This window comes from Eptatretus burgeri, chromosome 10, assembly GCF_056783735.1.
Source record: "Eptatretus burgeri isolate ZD-2024b chromosome 10, Ebu_testis_v1, whole genome shotgun sequence".
Lineage (NCBI taxonomy): Eukaryota > Metazoa > Chordata > Myxini > Myxiniformes > Myxinidae > Eptatretus > Eptatretus burgeri.
Window position 1 is genome coordinate 13,748,870 of NC_140970.1, and position 15,395 is coordinate 13,764,264.

Here is a 15,395-nt window from a genome sequence, read left to right on the forward strand (position 1 = left end):
ATTGGAGTACCAAGAAGAGTGCAGTCATTGGTTGGGACTATCTTGATATTGGGGAGGACTGCCTTGAATATAGTAGCCTCCGTAAGTTGACAGTCATCTGGCAATGCATGGTTTAGGATAGTTGGATCACACTTGTCATCATTAATCTCAAGTCCAATGTCGATTAGTTGAGCCATGGCATTTTTAAGGTTGGCCAGCACTTTCGCGGGCTCATCACCAAACGATGCGTCATCAAGGTACCATATATTAAGCTCCAACCAAACTCCCCCAATGATGGGGTCAATGCCCAGGGGAAAACGGCCAGGCCCAAATGGGTCACCCTGTTAGATGACCGTTGCTGAATGAATGGCCTCATCACCGTATAATATGACTGAAGGCCTGGTGTATGCCTGGCAGATGAGCAGATAGATGCTGGGGGTGTGCCTTTGTGTCTCACACAAAAAAAATCACGCCTCAAGCAGTTAAACGCATTATGCTTGTCAATATTAAGGAAAAGTCAGTTTGGAGGCAGGTTTGTCAAATAGTGTCTGGCAGCATGAGCAGCTGCTTCAAACCCATCTTTGGTCGAATAGCCCAACTGGACAGGGTGTAGCTTGGCCCCGAGTTCATCGGAAAAAGTTCGAACTCCGGATTTGGTCATGAGTCGAGGAAACGTGTTGCCCACTGCAGTCGGGCGAATACCACCATCTTTCTTGGTTAAAATGGATAAATTTGTCCCCCCCCCCTAACATAGGATGCATGGCTTCCAAAACCTCCCCCTGCAAAACCATGTTAATGAACAGGGTGAAAGAAGAGAGTAAGCGAGCCCCCGCTGCAGCAGATTCCTTGCCCAGAAGAGCATGAAGGATCCGGTTGGAAATAGATTGACTGAAGACCAGACGGAATGCTACGAGAGAACCACCAAAGTGATGAATTCATCGTCAGGTGCAACCGGAAGGTTGAGGTCTAGTGGGGTAGCCAGATGTTTGGCTTTTAGCGCTTTAGTCGTTTTCGCCGATTGTGGAGCATGCCCCTCAGAGGACACCAATTCTTTGATGACACCCTTGATGTCCATGTCGGCGAATTTGGCCTTCACCCTTTTGTTGATGTATTGTGAGTCATCAACTTTGTGGGGCTTAATGATGGAGTTGCTTGAAAGGGTGATTGTAAGGGGTGGCATGCCATCAAAATCCATAAAATCGACTTTGGATATCAGCGAAAAATTGGGAGAGACACCTCTTTATCGGACCCCGAAGGCCAAAAAAGGAAAAGACAAGGAGTTGATGCCAGGCCAACGGGGCTTGGTCCTCAAGGACATCACAGATGAGTTTGCTTGGACGTTGGCAACAGGGATACGAGTACCCTTCGGTCCTTTTCAGAGTATGCTGAAATTGTCATGACATCTCGACAAGTAGGTGGAAAGGTCGATTGGTTGGGCAGGAGTGGCTGATTCGGGGGGTGGGGTCGGTATGATCCCGCTGAAAGCAAGGCATGACCAGTTGGTCGAAAACACCACTTCCTGATGCCCAGACAATTTAACATAAGAGTCGTGGTAGCAAGATTTGCATGACCATCAATGGATGGAACACTTCCTCATATTGACAAGCTTGCATTTGGGACATGGGGGTGTATTGTCCAAAGTAACCATGCTGGTAACTAATGGGTTAGTTGATGCAACATAATTTCCATAGGTGCCACCAAAGAAACTAGCAATGCTACTCACCATTCCAACGGATCTGAAGCCACTATCAAAACTATCATCAGCCGTTCCACCAGCGGCCGTCTATATGCTGTTATGTTGGCCACCGATAAGGCCCACCCCGCCAAAGGCCACCGGACGCTAGTCATAGTTGTCAATGCCAGTCATACAACCTGTGGCTGCCAAAAGTCCATCGTTGTTGATGCTGACACCAGCCGCACTGTCAGTGACCGCCAAACGCCCATCATTGTCAACTCCAGCCAAACCACCAGTGGCCACTGAATGCTTATTGTTGTTGTTAATGATGCTAGCCACAACCCCAGTGGCCGCCAACTGCCCATCATTGTCATCGCCATCGTCGACCCCACTACAAGTGGCTGCTAAACACTGGACACTGCAAAGTTTTGTGATGGGCTCTGTGCTACATAGCCTTGTGGCACCTTGGACACCTTTTGCAAACTTGATGGATTTAACTGTATTTTGTCAGTTGTTTTCAGAGCAACCTCCCTGTTGGTATATATGCATTGTGTTGTGTCTGGCGAGCTTCACTTTGGTAAAAAACATCCTTCCTGATTGTCTTGGGGATCCGGTAATTGGTAATCTGTGACTGCTCATCTGCCGTAAAAGAGGCTGAGTTCCGGCAGCGTGTTCCACCACCAGGCACTTACTTGGACATGTTCGTCATATCAGCAACGAAGTTGTCTCCATCCTGCTCGTTCAACATCTGGAGCAGGATTTGCACGGCCATGTTGCTCTGCCCGAAGCTGTCCCACTCATTTACCGTAGGAATCAGAATTCACACGGCTGTGATGCGCTGCCCAAAGTTGTCCCACTCATTCACAAATGTGTTTGTGGTTCAAATCTTCATGTTGGGGGAATGAATAATCAACAAACTTGGGCTTCACCTTCGCAATAACACCGGGTCCCACCTCCTTATCCTCGGATGGACTGACCATGGATCCGCGGTCTGCGGGAGAACCTCCCAGGTCGACCGCATTTCTACTCGGAACTACTCATGGATCCCGGGGGGGGTGGGAAGGGGTGTGGGTGGATCCTACTGTGATCCTTCCAGAGAGATCTCAGTTCATAGCACACTGGAGGGGACATGACCACATACCACGTTCCTTCTACCACATGCTGACGTTGGTAACCATCGCAAAGCCCCACCTGACACACTTGTTTCCTCTCTGTTCTTCACTCTTTTCCCACTCTCTGAGAGGAAACTACTTTCGAGTGTCCCAATTCTTGATGCAACGGTTTGACTAATTGGAGTTCCGCTTTCCGCTGAATGACCGACTTGGACACCGCTTCCATGAAGTACGTTGTGACGTCAGGGTGTCCATCGAGAATGATTCCATCCTGATCCGTGGAGGTCGGTCCAGCACTTTGCCAATGCATTCACTGAAGGAAAGATTCACCATCACAAACAAGTAAATGCTTTTCACAAAAGTCAATCAATTCTCTCTCACAATCTCAAAAATCACAGCTCACAAGTCACTCAATGGGAAGATTGTGTGAGGAGGAATATCAGTAAGGTGTGGTTTTGGAAAGTGAATAGAGTTAGCTGATATGAAGACAGGGGGAAGTGGAGGAGTATCGTGTTCAAGGCAAGGAAGAAGCTCGGTACCTTCCATTCGTCCTCACCCCTTACAAAGGGAACAGAGGTCAGAAGAACTATGGTTCTTTGCTGTTGCCACTTTGCTTAAATCCACAGTGAGTACTTTCAATAATTCTAAGAAAAAGTCTGTTACAACCACAAACGAAGCAGAATTGTTTCGTTTTGTATCGTAGAGACAATTTCTCCATAATAAGAACCTATCTATTTTATGACACATTAGTGTTACAAGACCAAAAAAGCAACTTAATATAAAGAGTGAACCAAACACAACAACAAATACACTCAAAGTGGTAACTGTTTAGAGCAGTAGTTCTTAACTTTTTTACCACCATGCCCCCTCCAGTAGTTGGTCCTTGCCTCCACGCCCCCTGCCCCCCTCTCACATCTTCAACCGAATGATTAAAAATCCCTCCTGAATTAAAAGGAAAAACTGAAAAAAATGTGTTTTTAGTCTTTTTTATTGAACAAAGAATTTTGTATAAGCAACACTCATATACACAGGATATTTAATGAGATGACATTTAATAAGATACTTGACATTGCTTCAAAATCTACCAGATGTTGAATATGTGGTAGAATGACAGAGAGAGCACAACGCAAGTCCCCTTAAACGTTCAGCTTGTTTCTGTACTTGGTCTTGACAGCAACGAGCGTGGGAAATGCAGCTTCACAAAGATACGTTGATCCAAACTTTGTCAGAATCCGAAGAGCTTGATGTGAGATCAAAGGGTAACCAGGAAGGTACGTTTCCCAGAACGTCTCGAGATACAGTTTTTTGAAGTCTTCTTCAGCCGAGGAATTGAACTTTAACTCAAGAAACTCCTCTTGCACTTCGTCTGAAATATCAGCAACTTCACATTGAAATGGGTTCCTAATGAATTTCCTAATGAATTTTCTGAGAGTCTCTCCGATGTTACGGCTCTTTTTGCTCTTTGCAATCAACATGGCGATCTCATAGGAAGCCTCAACAACCTTTGAAGTCTGTTGTCGAAATGGTCCACTGCTGTCCATCTTAGCTTGCTTCAAGGACTGCCTTTTTGTTTCAAAGAATGCCTTGGGTTTGGCAGCGAGAGCAGGATGCATTGTTCCAAGCGTGTGGGCCACATGCCATCATTTCTCAGAGTCTTGTAGCATATTACGCACTGGGGTACCTCTGTGTCGCCCTTTAGGAGGGACACAAATCCAAATTGAATATATTCGTCAAGATACTTCCGCTTTTTACACTCATTGCAATTTTTTTCGTTTGAAACAAGTACTGCAAATCTGTGAAAAAATTTTTTTTTAATATTAAAATTAAAATAAAAAATTAATTTCAATATTAAATTTAAATAAATGTTAAATTTTAAAATTAATTTTAATACAGACAATGGTCGGCCTAGTGGCGAATAGAAAACGAAAATTATTAAAGGTGATATTTTTGATTTTATGTTCATCACGATATTATGCAAACACTTGTTAAGAGAATTCCAAAAATAATTAGAGAAATTCCTACTTTTTTCTCCGGGCTCACGCCCCCTCTGGAAATTACTCAGGTTAAGAGCCAATGGTTTAGAGGTTGGTCATATTAGTACTGCAGCATAGCAAACCAATTGTTCGACTTTTCATAAAAGCACCAAAATTGGTACATATGTTGACTAATGTATTCTGAACAATTCTGGATATGGAACCACTCGAGATTTTGCCTTGGTCAGCTTTGGCGGCCATTTTGGAAAATGGCCACCATTCTACTTTAACAACATGGGATATCTGTCATTGTTATTCTCTTTGTGGGTTTCTCAGAGGTGATAAATACTCCATGTGATGTGCATTTACAAAGGAAAACAATACAAATGTCATTTGTATTGATTTATTATATTTCAAACCATTGTATTGGGGAAAAATGGTCATTTTTATGTGAAAATCCATTTTCACACACAGCATCAGTGACAGGTTCAGAAGTATTTTGTTGTGGTGGTGCCAATCCAAATGCCAATGAGGAGACACGTCACCATGAAGAAACACCGCGTGGCGCATGCACAGGAAGCATTTGCCAAAGATGTACAATTACTTGTGGCTGTCATTGAAGAGCTGGGGAATCCCTTCGAGGAGGATAGTCCAGATTTGCTGGTCCTAGAAACCAAGGAGATTGCCGATCCTGCAGTGATTGAAACAGTTCGCACTGCCAAGCAGATTGGACAAGAACAGTTTCAGGCATACTCAAAGGATCGACAGAACCAAGACTATTGACCAACCTATAAAGAGGAACAAACTCCCCCTCTTCGAAACAGACAGAAGACCAAAAGCACCCAAAGGAAAGGAATCATCTGTGAAGAATGATATGGCCTTATTTGCAAAGCTCTACATAGGCTGCCAGAACCGTAATGGGAACCTGGACGAGTTCTTCCGTCATGAAAATCAAGCATGCCCTCCCGCGTTATCTGATGCAGGTAAGCTACACCTGGGTAGCAAAAGCGACTTGCTGGTGTGCCTTGAAGGTGTTGCTGATGCTCAGTCTGATGCACCTGCTGTCACTTCTGTTGTCCTTGACGGCGCCGTCATCGTGCAGATGTTGAAGCCTGGCACTGCCAAGACATTTGAAGAATATGCCCACCAAGTCTTCATCCCACACGTCGAGGGGCAGGTGCGTCGTGCTTCACGTCTCGACCTTGTTTGGGATAGCTACAAAGATGGCTCCTTGAAGATGGCGACAAGGGAGAAACGAGGAAAAGGGATGCGAGGGCGCATGGTGAGCACCGCAGCCATACCAAGAAACTGGCAGAGTTTCCTACATGTCGACGCAAACAAGGTGGAGCTCTTCACCTTCCTGTCTGATGTGCTGGTGCAGGCCTTCCATGACGAGGCGAAGGAGCTGGTAGTAACTGATGGTGAAGCAGTCATCTGCCTTCCAAGGCAGGAAGATGAAAGCTCTCTGGTTCCATGCAGTCAAGAAGAGGCGGACACTCGCATCATGCTACATGTGGCCCATGCTGCAGAACATCTCCATCGTCGGATTCAAGTTCGAACCGTAGACACCGACGTCGTCGTCTTGGCGGTGATGGTAGCCCAGGCACTACCATGCATGGATGAACTCTGGATTGCCTTTGGGATGGGAAAGAACTACCGCTACATCCCTGGCCATGAAATAGCTGCCTCCCTCGGTCCACAGAAGGCACGTGCCCTCCCCTCCCTGTCTTCCATGCCATGACCAGATGTGACATGGTATCAGCATTCGTGGGGCATGGGAAGAAATCTGCCTGGGCCACATGGAACTCATTTCCAGAACTGACAGATTATCTTGTAACCCTGACCACCATGCCAGTCAACATCCAGGATGACACAATGCATTGCATTGAAAGGTTTGTGGTGCTCCTCTATGATCGCACTAGTCCATATACGGATGTCAACGAGGCCAGAAAGAAACTCTTCGCCAAGAGGAACTCCGTCCAGCGCATCCCACCGACCTACGATGCTTTTGGAACAGCATGTGAAGAGATCAGTCTTCCAGGGTGGCTATGTCTGGGGGCAGGTCTTTGTCCCTCAACCCGTGCTTCCATCACTAACAAGCTGGGGCTGGCGGCAAACAGAGGATGGGTCCGACGAACCGCTCTCGACCACACTCCCTGAGGCTTCAAAAAGCTGCTTTGAGCTGGTGTCGTGCGGCTGCAAAAAAGGCTGTAGAAACCGCTGCAAATGCAAGAAGGCTAATCTGCAATGCACTTGACTGTGTGCTTGCGAAGGAGAATGTCAGTAGACAGACGCAGTCGACACAGACTGAGATATTGGCCAAGCTTAGAATGTGCAAATGCAAAGTCGCGTTGATTGTAAAAGTGTTGACTTCTTGATCCAGAGCCAGTACACTTGAGCTCAGAAACTCATATTGTACTAGACTGATGTATGCGTGTACCATGTGTCCTGGTAGAATGGTAGTAGACAGTAAACCGTAGCCGCTTCAAAGTGAAGTGTGCAATAATTTGACTACATTTTCTGAGTTTGTCATTAAGCCGCTGTCACACCTTGACGTTTTAGCCAGCGTATGGCAAGGTATCAAAATGTATGTAAAATGCTGGCATACGCTAAACTATTGATGTTTTTTTTCCAGTTTTGGGCGTATTCATAACGAGTTGGATGTCTGCATAACGTATTAGTAACGTACACAGAACGTTTCGATAACATATAGATAACTTATACGAACGAATGCTTAGCGTGTTGTCGGCGTTCACAACCTATGCCCAACGATAGTCTAACGGATGCATAGCACACGGCAGCGTATCGCCGACGATCACGTGGCGCAGCCTATTAAAAGGCTGTTGCTCGAAAATTCAAATCATAACTGCACTAGACATCGAAGTGTCAAGCCGCTGTCACACCTTGACGTTTTAGCCAGCATATGCCAACGTATGAAAAATTTGCCGAATACGCTGGCACACATCGAATACGTTATGGGTAAGTTTTGTATACGTTAAGGACACTCTGAAGCACACTGAAGCATGCTGGCATACGTCGTAGTAGGCCGAGTACGTTGACAAATTTTAAGCATGCTGAAAATTTTTTGACGTATGCCAGCGTATGACACACACGTTCCGCATACGCTGGCCATAAGTTGTAGGCACGTTATTGGATCGTTGACATACATCGACACACGTTACTTGTAAGTTACTCATAAGTCGAAACACGTCGAGGTAATGTTTAACGGACCCGAAACTTATTTCTAACCTATGAGTAATGTGCTTTAAACCTATGAGTAATGTGCTTTAAACCTATGAGTAATGTGCTTTGAACCTATGTGTAATGTATCTTCAATGCATATTGACATATGTAGATATATTTGACATCTTCCAGACGACCACAGAACTTACTGAACATGTTACAAACTTACAACTACCGTATAATGGCGTATTGGCAGCGTTTAGGGGAATTGGTATATAAAATGGGTTTCACAGGAGGAACCCGTCAGTGTTCCAGACTCCATGGTTTATTTTTTTTTCTTCGGCATGACGGTGATGTTGACACTTCGATTTCTAGTGCGTTATGATTTAAATCGTTGAGCGGCAGCCTATTAATTATATTATATTATAACCGCACGAGAAATCGAAGTGTCAACATCACCGTCATGCCAAAGAAAAAAATAAACCATGGAGTCTGGAAGACTGACGCTAAAGATTACCTCGACGTATTTCGACTTATGAGTAACTTACAAGTAACGTGTGTCGACGCTTGTCAACGATGGTGTAACGTGCCTACAACACGTTACTCATAGGGTACAAATAAGTTTCGGGTATGCTAAACATTACCTCGATGTGTTTCGACTTATGAGTAACTTAAAGTAACGTGTGTCGATGTGTGTCAACGATCGCATAACGTGCCTACAACTTATTGCCAGCGTATGCGGAACATGTGAGTCATACACTGGCATACATGGAAAAATTCTGAGCATGTTAAAATTTGCCGACGAGCTCGGCGTACTACGACATATGCCAGCGTGCTTCAGCGTGACCTTAACGTATGCAAAACATACCTATAACGTATTCGACATGTGCCAGCGTTTTAGACAAATTTTCATACGTTGGCATACGCTGGCTAAATCGTCAAGGAGTGACAGCGGCTTTATCACGATTATCAGTTCCCTTTTCAAAATAGAGTAAAGTATGTAATCTATAATGCAATTTTTGTTGATTCCAAACCCATTGAATGTGATGAATATCATTTGACTCTTGTTCTCCAGGCAATAATGGGGACTTTTCAGCGAAAATTTTCAGGAGAGTAGCCATTTACAAATCAAATAATGCCTTTTTTACCGAGAATACTGCCTCATAATATTTGAATACACCTTTTCATGTCAATTTACTGAATTTTACACTTTCCTTATATCTACCACCAATACAATAACAAAATAAGAGCATATAGCCAATTTCACTAAAGTAGAATGGCGGCCATTTTGGAAAATGGTCGCCGAAGCTGACCAAGGCACAATCTCGGGTGGCTCCATATCTAGAATTGTTCGGAATACATTATTCTACATGTGTACCAATTTTGGTGCTTTTATGCAAATTTGAAAAATTGATCTGAAATATCAGACTATGCTGCTGGACTATATCTCTTAACATATCAATCAGAACAAAATTACAGTGAAAGATCTAAAGCAAATTTCAATAGATGGGTTTCATGGAAAAAAACAACAACATTTGCTCCACTCTTTGAAGCAGAGTTCAAATGGAGAAGCTTTACACTATATGGGATTATTACCTCTGGCACCGAAGCTGAAGGAGGTTATGTTTTCACCGCTTTCTGTCTGTTTGTTTGTGTACAGGATATCTCAAAAAGTTTTGGACCGATCCAGATGAAATTTCGTGGACAGGTTGGGTGTCTGACGAGGACAAACTGGTTAGATGTTGGTGAAGATCTGGATCTGGATCTGACTACTAGAATTTTTTAAGTGATTCTTCACCATTGAGAGATAGGGCCAAAAAGGATATATAGCACGATATCTCAAAAAGTTGTGGACGGATTCTAATGAAATTTTGTGCAGATCGGGTGTGTGAGAAGGAAGAAATGATTCGATGTTGGTGAATATCCAGATCCGGATCCGGTTCCGACTACTAGAATTTTTAAAGTGATTCTTCACCAGAGAGATTGGGTGAAACCGAAATATAGCATGATATTTCAAAAAGTTGGAGACGAATTTGGGTGAAACTTGTTGGAGAGGTTGGGTGTGTGACAAGGAAGAATTCATTCAATTTTAGTGAAGATCCGGATCTGGATCCGACGACAATAATTTTTAAAGTGATTCTTCATCATTGAGACATCTGGCTAAAAATGATATATAGCACGATATCTCAAAGAGCTGTGGACGGATTCGGACGAAACTTGGTGGACAGGTTGGGTGTGTCGCAAGGACAAATTGATTCGATTTTGGTGAAGATTGGAATCCAGATCTGGATACGAGAATTATTTAATTTTCAAAGTGATTCTTTACCATTGAGAGATAGGGCTAAACACGATATATGACATGATATTTCAAAAATGTATTGGGCCTGATATGTTCTTGTGGATCAGGCATTATGTGGCGGAGGTACGCGCTCCACCGAATCCCCTTCTCGGCTTGTTCTGTTTTTCAATGCCCAACTTAGGATCACATCTTAAAGGGTCATTCATTACATTTGGGACGATCTGCAATAATTCATTTAGTATGGGGGTGAAGGAATGTTAGGGGTATGTTGGTGTAGACTGGTACATCAGGTGTTGGGAATTGGTGTGGGGTTTCATGTGGAAGGATCTCAATCGTTAATTAATTAAATAAAACACATGCATATGCACTGTCTGAAATTATATTTGTGATGCAGATTACTCAAACTTTGTTGCTTTACTTAAAACGACGACACCATATAAATGATATAGCATGTCACCTTGTCAAATGATGGATTTTTCTTTGCCAAAACGTAGTAGCTGCATAAAGGAATTAATGCCACGACAAATCATCTTGCTTAGTTTGTCATAACAGTGACAATGAAAACCAATCTCATGAATCATGGAGGAGGAATTTATATAAATATTATATATAAGACAATGACCTGAGAATATACAAGTGCAAATTCTACATCAATGATAAGGACACTATAAATAATTTATAACAAATCAACACTCTATCAGAAATGTGGGATTTAAACCTGAAGTCACAGCATCGAGGCATGTGTTCCAACTGAAACGATAAGGCTTGTCTGGTGGTCTGGTTTAAGTACTTGCTGAATTACATTTTACAAAATATTTTGCAATGCAATGACAATTTAAGGTGGGATCTCCTAATATGGGGTATTCAAATGGAGCACAAGATAATCCCATGCCACCCAGGTCAAAAAACCAGTAAAGACCAGTAGCTTACTGGTCAACTGGTACCAGTTGAAAACCAGTAGCCAACTGGTACCAGTAAAGCCAGTTGATTTCTTACTGGTTTTAATATGGAAATTGGAATAGAGTGATATATTACCAGTTATAATACATGTATTTAACTAACTGGTATCAACTGGGACCAGTACATTGTAACTGGTATCAACTGGGAGACTAGTACATTGCAACTGGTATCAACTGGGACCAGTACATTGCAACTGGTATCAACTGGAACCAGTAAGACTTTAACTAGTACAAATATGAGCTACTGGTTTTTGCAACTGGGAAATTGGAATTCTGACTGAATTTAACTGGTACCAGTTGAAACCAATAGAGACCAGTTAAAGACCAATTAGAACCAATAGAGACCAGTTGAAAATGTGTACTGGTTTTAACTGGTTTTTCGACCTGGGCATGAAGCTTCTTCATCTGCACTTGGCTTCAAAAAGAAGAGCATATATTATAAAAAGTAAAATCCATCCATTGAAGTTTGCTTTATATCTTAATATCCACTTTATATCCACTGAACTTTTGTTCTGATTGGATGAACAGAAAGATTTAACAGATTCCAAATGGTTGGATTAACAGAAAGAAGAAGACGAAGAGCCACTCAGTTCGCATCTTCAGACACATCGGGCTGCCAAGGAAGTTTTCCCTGGATTCCCTGGAAACAATCCTGGATTTGTCACCACTCCGATACAAGGTACTTGATGGGCTCATTCTTCCTAGTAAGCTGGTGCAGTACTCATTTGTATCAGACCTCAGAAGGATGACAGTCCGAGTGATTCCACCTGGTGTTATCTTAATGGTATGACAAGGGCTCAAATGCAGGACCCTAAGTTCTTAAGCCAGACATATAAACACCAGGTTTTTGAGATAACAGGCCGAGCATAATATAACAATATACTCGTGAAACGACTCACACCACAACAAAACTAACGCTTCTATATGTAGAAAAAGAGCTCGGTCACGGCGTGGACCCATCCGTCCTTCCTTCCCTCTGTCCCTCCATCCGTCCAGCCGTGTGATGACATGTCTCGTATTTACGTACTATTGGAATGTACCTTTCGACCCTTCAGACTGCTGAAACCCCTTATACTTTTGAAGACCCTCGAACACCCTGAGATCTCTTGAGATGCAAAAGACCCAAAAGGCCCCCAAGACCCACAAGACCCTGAAGACCCAAAAGTCCATGAAGACCCAAAGGTCACCGAAGATCCACAATGACACCAAAGACCAAAAGATCCTAAGGACCCCAAACACCTAAAAGATCCCAAAGACCCAGAAGACCCAAAGACTCAAAGTATTTTGCATTTCCATCGTAAAAAAAAAATCGCTACTGACTCAACACACAGCTTCCTCCACAAATACAAACGGCTGGTCACGTGATGGCCCGATGGCCAATGGGATGAGCGGATTTCGGCAGTGACGTCGTCGTGACGTTTCAGTCATTCAAGATGGCTGCCTCCCTGTTGTAAACAAGGATCATGATTTTTGCATCTGTTTTCTCGCCAAAATGGACCAAAAAGTGAGTTTTAAGTGCATTATTCATCAGCAGTATGTTCGTGACGATACAGCTAAGCCCTTCTCACTAACGTGGTGGAGAAATTTCCTGAGTGTGCTTGATAATGGTTGACTTTGGATGGACATTACATGAACAATCATTCCCTTTTCTTCTCACTGTCATTGTTCTCTGGCAGGAAGAATCGATACTCTCTCTGTGATATACTTGGCCCGAGCTTGGGATGAAATCCCTGAACTCTTGGGTTTCCACGATACCTGCTCCCGTCGATTCACTGATGCAAAGCGGATAAGAGGAGCTGAGAATCATTGTCGCCAGAACACAGAAGATCACCACACTGGCCAAAGATGGTAATGATACGGGGCATGTTGGTGAGGAGGAGGAGGAGGAGGAGGAGGAGGGGGATCACATTTCATCTGAGCCATCACCAAAGAAGCTTCGCTCGGCATCAAATATTATTGTACGTACTCCCAGCTCCTGACTCGATGTCCTACCAGCTGTGTACATCATTTGCAATCATCAAAATCGATACTTCACAGTTCGTGGGAAGAGCGTCAAGGATCGAATTGTGCAAAGCTGAAACTCAAACAGCAGGTATGTTGTCACGTATTTATTGTTTACTTTCTTGAAATATGTCATTGTTTTTACTCTTCGAGACATGCAACAAAAGTGGATTGCTATATATGTAAATTGCATCCATATTCTGTATCATTTTGTCTTTGACTCAGCTATCCATTTTCCATCCTTTGTTCAGGTCAGTTGATTACAGCTGTTCGATTGAAGAATGATAGTGTTGGCAAAAAGATCTTGCTTCATACACAGGATCGAGATTGTGTTGCCATTGAGGCGAGCTATCACCTTTCCTGCCATAAAGATTATACACGTTTTTCTCAGCAAACAAAAGGCAAGGTCATTAACACCTCAAAAATTGTTGAAGACCAATACTTGTATATTGATTTTATAAATAAGGCTCTTTGATCACTTGCAGACACATGATGCACATATGCACACAACATTGATATGCTGGGAGATGGATGAAATATGCATTTCTCTGTTCCTATTTTCATTAATTCTATTAATTGTCATCCTATACATAAATTAACTTAAGACATGTTTGCTGGACTCGTCTCCATCTCACCGTCTTGTCTCTATAAAAGAGTCCTGTCTTCAAATGGTTAAAAACCCTGGTTCTCATCACTTTACTTTGTGTGTTCACTTCTTGTTGGATTGTATTGCAGTGTACAGAGGGCTGCACTATCATATGAAACATCATACCATAAGTTTTGTTCAGCTGATGCAACTTTTTATGCAACATGTCAAGGAAAAGGAAGTAAAGGCACAGATGCTGCAGATTATCAGTAAGCCTCACTGTTGGTCTTATGTTCAAGACTGGTTCGATTATTTTCAGAACCAACGTTATATAACTAGGTCACATATCACTATGTACCACCAATAAAAACCATAGACAATGTCAGATGGGTCGGGGGCATGTCCCCTACCCCAAAACATGCCTAGAGGACATGCCCTTACATGTCAGCTTGATACCTTTTTTGAATTTTGCCCTTCTGAATGGTGTTTTTTGCTTTTGTATGAGCGGCAACGCATCCCAAACGTTGGGAATTTATAGGAAGTACCGATGTTTACTCGTTTGGAGACTGAGGCTTGACGGAATCGGCAGGTAATAGGGTCTAAAGTTGGTACAACGCGTAACATTCCTCCTGCCGTGATCGAACAAAGTTTTGTTTTTCACTTCACATTGTTCTGTGATAATTAGGGCAACGCATTCCAAACATTGGAAATTTATAGGAAGTATAGATGTCAACTTGCCGACCAAGTTTTGAGATCGAAGTTTCATGGAATCGGCAGATAATGGAGTCTAAAGGTCCAGTCACACCTTGACGTTTTAGCCAGCGATGGCAACGTATTAAAATGTATGTAAAACGCTGGCTGACGTTGAATTTTTGATGTTTTTTTTTTAAGATTCGGACGTATTCATAACGAGTTGGTCGTATGCATAACATATTAGTAATGGACACAGAACATTTCGTTGTGTTATAGATAACTTATACCAACGAATGCTGAACCTGTTGTCGGCCTACACAACCGATGCCCAACGATAGTCTAACTTCGGCATAGCGCGTTGCACGCATCACTGATGATGTCGTGACGTAGCCTATTAAAAGGCTGACACACAATGATTCGAATCATAACTGCCGTAGAAATGGAAGTGTCAACATTGCGGTCACACCTTGGCGATCTTGCCAGCGTATGCCGACCTAAGAAAAATGTGTCTAAAACGTTGGGGGCACGTCAAATACGGTATGAGTAAGTTTGGTATACGTGAGTAGAATGCTAAAGAACGCTATCATATGTCGTAGTAAGTAGAGTACGTCAAGAAATTTTAAACATGTTCAAAATTTTACGACATACTCGGCGTATGACACACGTTCCGCATGCGATGGGGATAAGTTTTACACACGATATGCGGACGCTTACACACGTCCACAAAGGCTACTTATAAGTTACTCATAAGTCGAAACACGTCGCGGTAATGTCTTTTTTACGCGAAACTTATTTCTAACTTATGTTTGACGTGCTTTGAACCAATTCTTTACGTAGTCCCAACACACATCGACGTATGTAGACATATTCCAATGACGTCTTCCGGTCGACAAAAAAAAAAATGAATGTGTTTCTAGCTTACAACTGCCATATAA

The 15,395-nt window shown here is 42.9% G+C and overlaps 1 protein-coding gene across 2 annotated transcripts in view; it reads left to right on the plus strand.

Moving 5' to 3' along the window:
* LOC147017961 (general transcription factor II-I repeat domain-containing protein 2-like) overlaps nucleotides 1–14,209 on the plus strand; it is a 102,930-nt gene extending 88,721 nt beyond the window's left edge. For both annotated transcript variants that reach the window (XR_015062207.1, XR_015062206.1), the window contains exons 3-6: nucleotides 11,745–11,859; nucleotides 12,236–12,684; nucleotides 12,857–13,272; nucleotides 13,433–14,209. The gene's annotated coding sequence lies outside the window, so the exon portion shown is untranslated. The remainder of the gene's footprint in view (nucleotides 1–11,744; nucleotides 11,860–12,235; nucleotides 12,685–12,856; nucleotides 13,273–13,432) is intronic.
* Nucleotides 14,210–15,395: the final 1,186 nt, after the last annotated feature.